The sequence below is a fragment of the Micrasema longulum genome, unplaced genomic scaffold (assembly GCF_059751315.1).
Source record: "Micrasema longulum isolate JH-2025_06_02 unplaced genomic scaffold, ASM5975131v1 h1tg002531l, whole genome shotgun sequence".
Classification (NCBI taxonomy): Eukaryota; Metazoa; Arthropoda; class Insecta; order Trichoptera; family Brachycentridae; genus Micrasema; species Micrasema longulum.
This window is the reverse complement of record NW_028279672.1, coordinates 23,393-34,586: the sequence shown is the minus strand read 5'-3', so window position 1 is coordinate 34,586 and position 11,194 is coordinate 23,393. Positions and strand designations below refer to the sequence as shown.

General features: G+C 31.0%; 1 long non-coding RNA gene across 1 annotated transcript; it reads right to left on the bottom strand.

The window, feature by feature from the left end:
* Positions 1-6,860: 6,860 nt before the first annotated feature.
* On the bottom strand, positions 6,861-9,723 carry LOC148272012 (uncharacterized). The gene is made up of 2 exons (XR_015824962.1): positions 9,584-9,723; positions 6,861-7,012 (listed from the first exon to the last, which is right to left on the bottom strand). It is a non-coding gene; the product is annotated as an uncharacterized LOC148272012 (long non-coding RNA).
* Positions 9,724-11,194: the final 1,471 nt, after the last annotated feature.

Genomic DNA, 11,194 nt, shown 5'->3' with positions numbered 1-11,194 from the left:
CAGAGCGTTTTTGACTTGATTGCTACCCTCAGATAAAAATCCGGAAGGAAGAAATCGAATGGAGATAAGTTCTTCTCATTGCATCCATCTACAGATGACTGATTCAAGGTGCTGTATTTAAAACACACAAAAAAAATTGCCGTGTACAAACCGTTACAGCCATTGGAGGAGGTAAAGGATCTGGTTCTCTCAGTTGGAAACGTCGGCAATACAAAGCCCACAAACACGGCATAATAGCCCAGAAAAACACTATCTGTATTCTGAAGGCCGTGAAAACCTACGAACCTTGACAACGAACCTTGATTTCGTTTCTCCCGGTTTACTATCAAGCTAATGATTTTTTTTTTTAAAACCTGAATGCAACCTTCTTTTTTTATTTTATGTCTCTATTTTACTTTCTCACCATATACTTCATTATATATTCAAGATAAAAATAATACTTCTGAACAGGCCCATGTGAGATTTTTTGGTTTTGAAATACTAAAATTAATAAGAAAAATTGAAAATAAGGAACAAAAGATTCAGAATCGGGAAAATTAATTAAAGGGTGACACACAAATTGACTGTATACAGGGATACTTATACGTAGACCCGATCCTTTCAAGACGTTATAGTAGAGTTCAAAAGAAACTAATTTGATCATGTAGTACCCTGGTCTAAAGCTAAGCCCCTTCGAGATATTTGAATTTTCAATATTTTTAATGAAAGTATCACCTTGAAGTAAAAGATTTATGATTTTTTTTAAAAAACCTCATTCAATCAAAATAGTTTTTGAAAGTTTAAGAAATATGGTTAACGCTAGAGCGGTAGGCTCTTTAAATCTGAATTTAAAATAAATTTTTGACAAAGTATTTTTTTAATTGACGTTTTCTCAAAAACACCTTCCTACATTATTTTGTGCAGATGATTTTTAAAAGATTTACATGTTTTTAGCTATCCAAAAAAGTGCAATAGTTGGGGCACCTGTGAACGATCTTTTGAAAAATTCAATAACAAAGGACTTAAGTTGTAAGATTCGAAGTAACAGTATTTTGAAGACGCGTACACTTCTCCGACAGTGTGCAGAGCAACCGTCGTGTTAGTACCTCGTATCCCTTCTTAGGGCAAGCGGTAAGTCTACGAAAAGTAATGGCAATTTATTTCCCAGGAAATCTTCACATCATTTGCCGTTCAAGTCTTCAGGCTGGAAATAATATTTTAAAAATATCATAAATCTTCGATTTCAAGGTGACACTTTCATTAAAAATATTAAAAATTCAAATATCTCAAAGAGGCTCTTCTTTAGACCAGGGTACCTTATGGTCAAATTGGCTAAACCCTACTATCACGTCCTGAAAAGATCAGGTCTACTAACAAATATCCTTGTATACTGAGGTGCACTGACTGTGATTGAAAAGAAAAGGTAAATGTTAATTCAAAGGAAATGCAAATTTTTGTAAACAAACTATTTTTATAAAAAATCTGTAAAAAGTCTAAACCTTTATAAAAAAATAGTTATGCATATGACAAGATCTAATGGTTTTTAACCGAGCCGGACCAAAGGGAGGGATTCGAATCCATAGACCGATTTTTATTCGATAACTCAAGTATTATTAAAGCTATTTGCGGTATATTTTTTGTAATGTTGAAATTATTAGAAAGAAGCATTTTTCCGTTTTTGTTTTTAAATTTTAAATAGTTGATTTTTTTTATATCAAAACTAAAAAAGAGGTAAATAATACAAAGGTCAATTTTACTTTACATAAGTATTCGGCAAACTAACAAAAGTGAATAAAATACACGAATGAGTAAAATGTGTGTACGCGAAAATATGAATATTTTATTGCACGGTCTTAAACATTTTCAACGTTTAATTCTACTGACGCCATATACAAGTAGACGCTAGGGTCGTTTGGTCCCCTCGTTCGGATCATGTGTAATTTTTGGATGCTTAGTGAGGGAAAGGTTAAAGTCTGGCTGACCACTCAACCTCAGATGTGCATTTTATAGAAAACAGATAGCCCTTGTAAAAATCTGATGTATGTAATGTCATTATGTATTGATCATATTCTTTTATGATTATATTAGTGTACTTAATTGTCAAGAATCACTTAATTATAATAACTTAAAAAATAATTGAATTATGTTTTAAAAGAACTTCTGTGATTTTTTTAGTCTGGCTGATTACGAGTACACACCCCAGATTATGTATTTTGCAGAAAATGGCCAGGCATAGAACCTCATGCAAACTCAGCACTTTTGAGGCGGCATTCATTTCAATGACATTTCAACATCATGGAATTTTCATAAGGTGACTATTACAGTTTTTTTTCATTGAAAACGGCCTGGCTATTTTGAGCAGAACATATAATTGACCTTCTTGAATATGATAACACCATAACTATTTTTTTCTCAATTGACAGACTGGCTTATTTCCGCATAACTCCGTTCAATGAATATTCGAAGAGCATGAATACTATGCAAGGCACGTGTCGATCAGGCTATATCTGGTTAGAGCTGAGTAAATATTTGCTTTTTTGTATGAAAACGTATAAAATAATTGTATATACCTTTGAATAAAAAAGCAATCAAATCTCGGTTATCCAATTCACGATTCACTCCAAGATAACTTTTTCCTTTTTTAAAGTAAACACGCTTTCAGCGAAGCTTGAATTTCCCTTTCATATAAACTCGACGTCACGCCGAAATACTTTATTCTTTCATTTTTTAAGTTCCCTCCATCCCTAAAGGTTTTCTAACCAGACTTGGTTATAAAAAAGGCATATACAGTTTCCATCTTCTCTCCGTAAAATACACGTTCGTGGGTCTATTTCAAGAAGTTGCCGCTTCGTTTTTGAATACTAAAAGATGTTTATCTCGCTCTAACTTTTTGTACTCGTATTTACTTCATACCAGTTTGTCACACCGCATTTACGTAAATATTATAATATAAACAAAGTTTATTTGAGAAAAATAAAAATATGAATAACTTGTGTTGACCGTGGTGAATCTTCTTCTTCTTATTTTCCACATCCGTTCTTAAGTGGAGCATGTGGACATCACCATTTGCCTCCAGGAGACCCTATCACCGGCCAGCTTTTTTGCCTCTTCCCACGTCAATCCTGCGCCCCTTAATTCCGCCGAATAGAGTTAAAGATCGTCATCGACGGCCTTCGAGGACCGCGTGAGCCCCAAGAGGAAACTTGGGTTTGGGTTCTCCTGAGGCATGCGCAGCACGTGTCCAAGCCAGGTCCACCGCCGCATCATCAAGACGCTTGTTATAGGAGACTGCTGCGTCCGTTCTTGGACTTCAATGTTAGTTATAAAATTGAACCACCTTATACCTAATATTCTTCTCCAGCACTTACTTTCAAAACTCTGAAATTTGGTGTTTTGAGCTTTGGTAAGGTGCCAAGATTCGCACCCATATAGAAGTACTGGCATTATATAAGAGTTGAACAATCTGCATTATGTTTTGACCGAGTATAGGCAGGATTTCAAGAAAACACGCATTATGTTAAAAGTTGCTCCAGCAATTTATAGGCGGGTTGCGAGCTCTTTTATTTATTTATTTTTTTATTTATGAACGGCATTTCTGCCATTAACATATATGTGGTATAAAGAGTGCTTAAAAATAAAAATAATTAAAAAAATTGAGTACGAAATATTAATATACTCGTACTGTACACATTATTAATAACTTGAAATACATATATATTTTAAAGAAATTATACAATAACAAAATACATTAATCAATCAAATTATAACTATTCCAACCCAATTTTCTGAAGATGATTTGCTCTTTTTGATAAAAATATGTTGCTCACTTTATTTTTTAAGATAGGCAGAGATAAACTAAAATATATATATAAAATAATAAATACATATATCAAAATGTGATGCATATTCATTCCCGGTATTCTGTAATCTAACAATAGGTGAGTTATATTGAGCTACCGTTCGAGAATTTTGACAATAAAATATTGTAGATGTTCTGCTTAATCTAGGTGGTACATAGAATGAAATCAATTTCAGTAGATCGGGGGTATCAAACATTGGTTTTATTATTTTATATAAAGTCGTAAGATCGGTCGATGTTCTTCGTTCTTGCAATTTAGTTAATTTAAGAGAGTCTAAAATTTTGTTATAATTTAATTGATTAGTAGAAAAACCCATCTGAAAATTAATATATCTAAGAAATTTATTCTGAATTCTCTCAATAGAATCTGAGAAAGTGATTTGATAAGGTGACCAGTGACCATATTGGAGAATTATAATCTAGTTGGCTTCTAACTAGAGATGTGTAAAGATATTTTAATGTGTTTATATTATTAAAATCTTTTCCGGTTCTAAGTACAAATCCTAATAATTTTACAGCTTTGTTAGATATTTTAATAATGTGCTCTTTAAATAATAATTTTGAATCGAACAAAACACCCAGATCGCTCACGGTAGAAACATCAGTAATTTTAGTTTGATTTAACATGTAATTAAATAGAATCGGATTTTTTATTTTAAAGAATCTCATTGCTTGACATTTGCTTATATTGAAATGCAATTTATTTTGTTGGCACCAGATGTTTAATTTGGACAAATTATGGGACAAAATGTTACAATCGTTAATGTTTTTTATCTCTTTTATGTGAACTCTCGAGTATTTAAAGGTGTCAACTTTCTCAACCGTCTGTATATTGTTATAGAGAGGCTGATCAGGGTGAAGATATGATTTGTTACACATAATCTGAGTCTTTTTCGTATTAATATTATGACGCAGAGGAGTTGAGTTTTCCTCCAATGTGTCAACAATTTCCTGAAATCACTAACAGATTTTTCAAAAAGAACTGTATCATCTACATACTCAAAGTCGCACAACTTTAGGGGGAAGTTTACTTATATGCCTCGATCAGTTGGTATTGATTTTGTGGCGTTGAACATTTTTCGACTGTCGTCTTCAGCTAGACACCACCAAGACGGTCAATCACTTTTTGTTCAAATTCCTTGACTCGAGGATCGCAGCCAATCCCTTTGAGATTCGATATTTCTTAGTAAATTAAATACAAAAAAAAACATTTTACATTTAATACTATACTAGCTGAACCCGATTACGTTTCGATGTGGCTTTGTATGGTATTAATTATTGGGGGAGTAAATAAAAAAAGTTTAAAAACTAAACATTGAAACAGAAAACACATTGCTTTATTTTAATATCTTAATTTGCGTTTATGTGACTATTTTGTAGAATATAAGGAAAGAAAATTGTAACTTTGGCTAAAATTAATAAAATGGTAGCACAGTGTAAAACTGCCATTTAGTACTTGTTAACCATGGCAAATTATTAGCAAAATTTACACTAATAATTGGCAATTTTTTTAAACTTATTATATAAGATTTTATGAGTATTTTATGGGCCTTTATTTTACTTTGAAAATGTTTTTAAAAAATGTTCGTAAATGAGGGTATTAGGAGCAAACTTAGAAATCTCCACCAAAAACAGAAAATTAATTATTGATGCCAAAATAAACTATACATGAATACCTACCTACATAAATAATAGCGTTATTTAAAACCGTATCCTGATCTCGTAAAAACAGATTTCAATTTTACTACTTTACACCGCAAATTTAGCATTCTCCATTGAGTGAATGAAGCATAATTAAGAAATCTCAAAAACCTTTTTTTTTGAAAAAAGGTTTTTGAGATTTCTTAAAAAAAAAGTTTTTCACAAATATCTCAGTAACTACTTCAATGGAGTTTTCTACGTTTGCTTTTAATACCGTCATATGTAAAAACAACTTCTGTTCAAATAATATTTTTTATTAAATACAATAATAAAGTAAAGTTTATATTTGAAGCAATAACTGGGTGGTTATTTAGTTCTTTTTAAAATTAGCATCATCTAGTGGAACGTTAATCAACCTATGTATCATTAAATGGAATAAGAAATGTTTATGGGCAATTGCCCATCCAATTGGATGATCTGAAGAATTATGAATAATTGTGTCTGTATAAGTATATGTTGGTTTACGGTATATATCGAAATCATTTTTTTTGTTTTTTATGTTTTTTATTGCTAATACTATTGTTATAAGAACTTAATACAATAAAACAGATTGCTTATAATAATGGATATAATAAGAACTTAATAGAAAAAATATTAAATCAAAAACAAAAACAAAAAGGCAAACTTGTAAATAAATATTTATATTCGACTCCCACAGTAAATAAAGCAAACCCACCTAAACAATGGAGGCGGATTCTTTTTATAAATGACATTTTTTAAAAACAATTATCTAATTCCCTACCATCACACATTAAACCGGCTTTCTACACAACTATTAATATAGGAACATTATTAAAAAATCACAAAGACAAAGTCCATAAATATAATAAATCTGGAATATACTAATTTAATTGTAATGATAGTGATTCAATCAACATTGGAAAAACTAAAAGAAACTTTAATATTAGAGTAAAAGAACACTTAAGATGCTTAAATAATAATAATTTTTCTGAATTTATCTCATAGAAAATAATCATAACTTCAATAAAGACACTGGATTAAAAGTACTTCATGTTAAAAATAAAATATTAAAATTAGACAACTTAGAAATCTTAAAAATTTAAAAAGTGATTTAAAATAAGAAAACAATAATTAAAAACCAAATAAACAATATTTCTTTTAGTCCTCTCCTGTCTAACTTCGAAAATAGTGACATCAAATTACCACCCGTGTTAGGAAAAAACGACTTGATTTATTGGGTTCACGTGTAGTATTTAGTGAACATGATTAAAATAAAAAAGGAATCAATTTATTAGTTACGTATACCTTGACGAAGAAGCATGTTTGCTTTGAAACCGGTTGGTGGAAAAAAAAATAGTGGTTAAAAACAAAGTCGTTTTATTTATTTTATTACAATAATAAAGGTTTTTTGATCATGATTTTTACATTGTTGGAGCCATATACATGTCTTTTAAGATTTCGTCTTAATATTGTACACAAGTTGAGCAACTGCAGCATCTTCTACACCCAAACCTAAAAAAAAAAAAATTCCAAATCAGGTTAATATGGAAAATATGCTTATTTAATAGGAAAATTTTATTATTTTCAGTGGATTCATTATTGGCAGTATAAACCCCCTGAACCCGTTGACCCTATTCCTAAGTAAACGGATTAAGTCTCCTTAAATTCTCACATCCCTTAGTTTCGAACCATTTTCTTGCCACCACAAACTTTGTAACAGTTTGAGATTATTTTAATGGTTTAATTTTAAGCAGTGACATCACGAATAATTACAAAACTTTTTGAAGTACACACCATTGATTTTATTTATATCATCAAATATTTTATCATCATTATTCCATAAACGCACAAGCCTCCATTCATCTCTGTCGACTGCCAGTTTCTGTGCGTCCTCCCAAGTCAGGTTCGCGTCCCGTGGACATAAATTGCCGACGAAGAAGCAGCAGCGGACGTCCAGGACGTCTAAAATCTGACGCTTTGAAAAATAGGCTAGCTAAGGCTCTTAGAAGGCATCCGCAGTATATTCCCCCGCCAACCGAATCGCCTCCGCTTGATGACAGTTTTCATCGGAGTTGGCTGCGTCTGTTCTCTTATTACTGAATTCGCTTTAAAGTCGAATATCCATACGCATTGAAATTAACAAAAGTTTAGTTTTTAAATTGGCCTTCATGTATTTGTTCTAATCGACTATTTTTTAAGTTTGAAATAAATTAATTTTAGAAATCCAAAAAAAAAAAACAAGAGAGAGATGCAAATATAACTATTTATGTGACGCATTTCGTCTTGTTAAGAATTTTCAAACTAACTTAAATATTTACAAAAAAAAACATCACGCCGTTTTCCCGTGGGGTAGGCAAAGAGGGTAGAAAACCATATCACTCTATCTTTGCATAAAGACCTCGCTTCCTCTGCATTCATACATCTTCTCATGCACGCACGCCAATTATTCCTACTCATGACATGTCCATCTTCAAGTATTTGATGAACTTGATCGTGCCATGTCTTTCTCGGTCTTCTTCGTTTTCTTCATCCATCAACATTCACATCGCAGATCTTTTTAGCCGTTCTTTTGCTGTCCATTCGCTCTACATGTTCAAACCAACGCCGCACCCCTTTCTTAATTATTGACGGAGTTCTAGTGCCAACTCTAATGTATGAGAGCGAAGTATAGAATTGGAAAAATAATTATGAAAGTAGGTTAAATGCTGTCTAATTGCGATCCCTCAGGCAAAAGTGTGATAAAATGATGTATAAAATATGTACATCTCCCTTCTCCTCCTTATCCTCTTTTCTGGCATTCTTGTCCTAATCCCGCCCAATTTACAATAACTAACTGTTCTAAAAATATATTATAAAAATAAAACACGAGTGATACTTTAATCCACAAATTTGGGTTTATCCAATTATCACTCGTGTTTTATTTATATAATAAATAACAATGAACTTCCATCAAGAATTTTCACTTACAAACTTAAATGTTCTAAAAATATGTAAAAAAAATCTTTGAATATTGAAAAATATTTACGAGTACATGAAAATAACATTTTATATGTATTTATTTAATATTTAATATATTTTCTTTACTAACTTTGTATACTTTGTAGAATTCTGTTATTAGTTCTGAGTTTACACTATATCTGTTTGTTTACTATAAATATGTATGTAGAACAGTTGATTTCCCAAATAAAATAAAATAAAATAATAGGTGCTCAAACTTTGAGATCCGTGAACTGTGTAAGGCGGAGACATGCATTATCGACAAACTCAAGTTTTCTTATTTACTTACTATATTAGCAGTTTAATGATGTAAAAAATAAGTAAAGAATAAATCCAACAAAATTGTTTTCTTTTTTGGATACCTTACCAAATTTTAATACGGAATTCTACCATTTATCTGCATACACAATAAACAACATTATATAAGTTAGTGTTAATATAAATCTCCACCAACTCGGTACAGAAAGTGATTTGGTGGGATTTAATTACTAATAAAATAATATAACTTAGAACTGCGCTAGACCTTAGGCTTTTGTAATAATACAAAAAAAGAAGTACTTAAAAAGCTATTATTTGCTGAAATCAGCCTTCAAAGATACTGAGGTTGAAAATTCCTGTCATTTTCACCTTGTGTCTACTTGTGCTACTCGTGTCGCCATTTTATCACCAACAGTTATTTTTTGTTAGTTTTTAAAGTTACTCAAAAACTAGGGAATTGCTTTTTAGATTTTTAAATTTTAAGTTGAAAGTTCAAGTCTGACTCGTTTAAACTTAAATTCTGAATTTTAGTCAAAACTTTTGTAGCTTTCATTAATTTTACGAAGCTGATTATTTTATGCGTGAAATGAAAGTAAATAAAATATTAAATTAAAAATGAGTTACAAAAAAAAAAACTTAAACCCTCCAGAAATTTTTAAAAAATCCATCTGATTGAAAATTTTCAACATGCTGATGCTGATGCTCAAAAAATAATCATAAATCTAATTCCCGCCACGATAGAAGCGCTCCTTGTGGGGCTGGTAATTACAAAACCAATATCTTATCAAAAGTATTAATAAAATAAGTAAATAAAATCAATAAGTTTACCTAAGGATTGGAAGATCCGAATTTTGTTTTTAGGAGGAGGTGGGATCTTTTCTAAGAGCAGTTCTCCCAGTTCACCTTCTATCTTCAAATGGGGAAGTTCTTTACTACCGGAAGCTTTACTCTCCACATACACAAGCCCCCGCTTGTAAATCTCCGAGGAAAGCTCGCTCTGTTTTCCAACACCGATGCCTGTAAAAATAACAATAAGAAATACATTTTATAAACCATTTATGTTTTTAACTAAATAACAGGAGCGAACCGTGTATGGAAGCGATTATGCGCAGCTTACCATTATATTTGACTATCCATAATAATGATTATCGGAAACTTTATTGACAGAAAAACAAACACATAATTAAAATATTACAACAGAGATAAAGAACATTTAAGAGAAGGTAATATATAAGTCTAGGCATCTACAGGGCTTATGACCATTCAATGGCTGGTTTAAGTGGCCACTTTCAAACTGTGTAACATTCACCATTCTATCCATATTTGAACATCTATATTCCTTCAATTTTTTAATCTCTGTTGTAATATTTTAATATAAACAGCTCCCCAGGGAGTTGAATCCAGTCCGTCTACAAAAATTTGGACAAACTTAAAATATTGTTATTCAACACATAATTAATATTTCTTATAAATCAGTGCTACCATTTGTATTTTTCTCCAAATAAAAATATTAATAAAGCGCGCCCAGCGCCAGTAATGAGCCAAGAAACTAGCCGATTACTATAGTTTATTTATTCATACAAATAAGTGTACTATATTTTAAATACCTTAAACCTAGTGGCGGGATTTTTCCTCTTGAGTAAACTTGCAGATTACATAAATTCTTTGAAGATTCTTGATAAGGAAAACAGTATTTCAAACGTTATTTCCAAAGGACTATTTTTCTTTGAGATGATACTTTTGACATATGACTCGCAACACATGTGGCGCTTGACGCGACCATTTTTGGCATTATTAATTTCTAGAACAAATCAGCCAGTTGACATTTTAATCGTTATGAGAATACCTAATACTGACTGAATTAATTATGCTTTTTTTTATAAACTTTTATTTACCTAAGTTATGTGTTAAATTAATAGATAATATAGCTACATAATATAATATATTACGAAGTTACGTTGTTTGAGTTAATTCTATAAATGAGAGTTGTTGTATCACACAGAACTACAGAAAAAATAGCAATTTATGGTATATATACATTAAATATTGTACCTACTATGTAGGTACAAATAAATGATATTATTTTATAGCTTACCAGTAAATAAAATCACCGTTAGCCACTGCCAAATAGGTATGATAAACGCTCAACGAATTAACTCTGTATTCAAACATTTTAACTAATATAAGATACCACTGAATGTTATTATAATCTTTAATGCATGTTCGGTGATTACATTCCCCATAGCTTCAAGTATAATTTATGTATTTTTCCTTTTTTTACTGTTTATTCTAAGGAAAAGATGAAAGTGTATTTTAGTATTTGCAGGTTAGTTTGGTGAATGTCCTGACGAAGATACGGGAACGTCTTAAATTTGTTAGACATAAAAGTTAATACCGGATTCAATAATATTATCTTAATTATTCCTTATCCGCATTTTA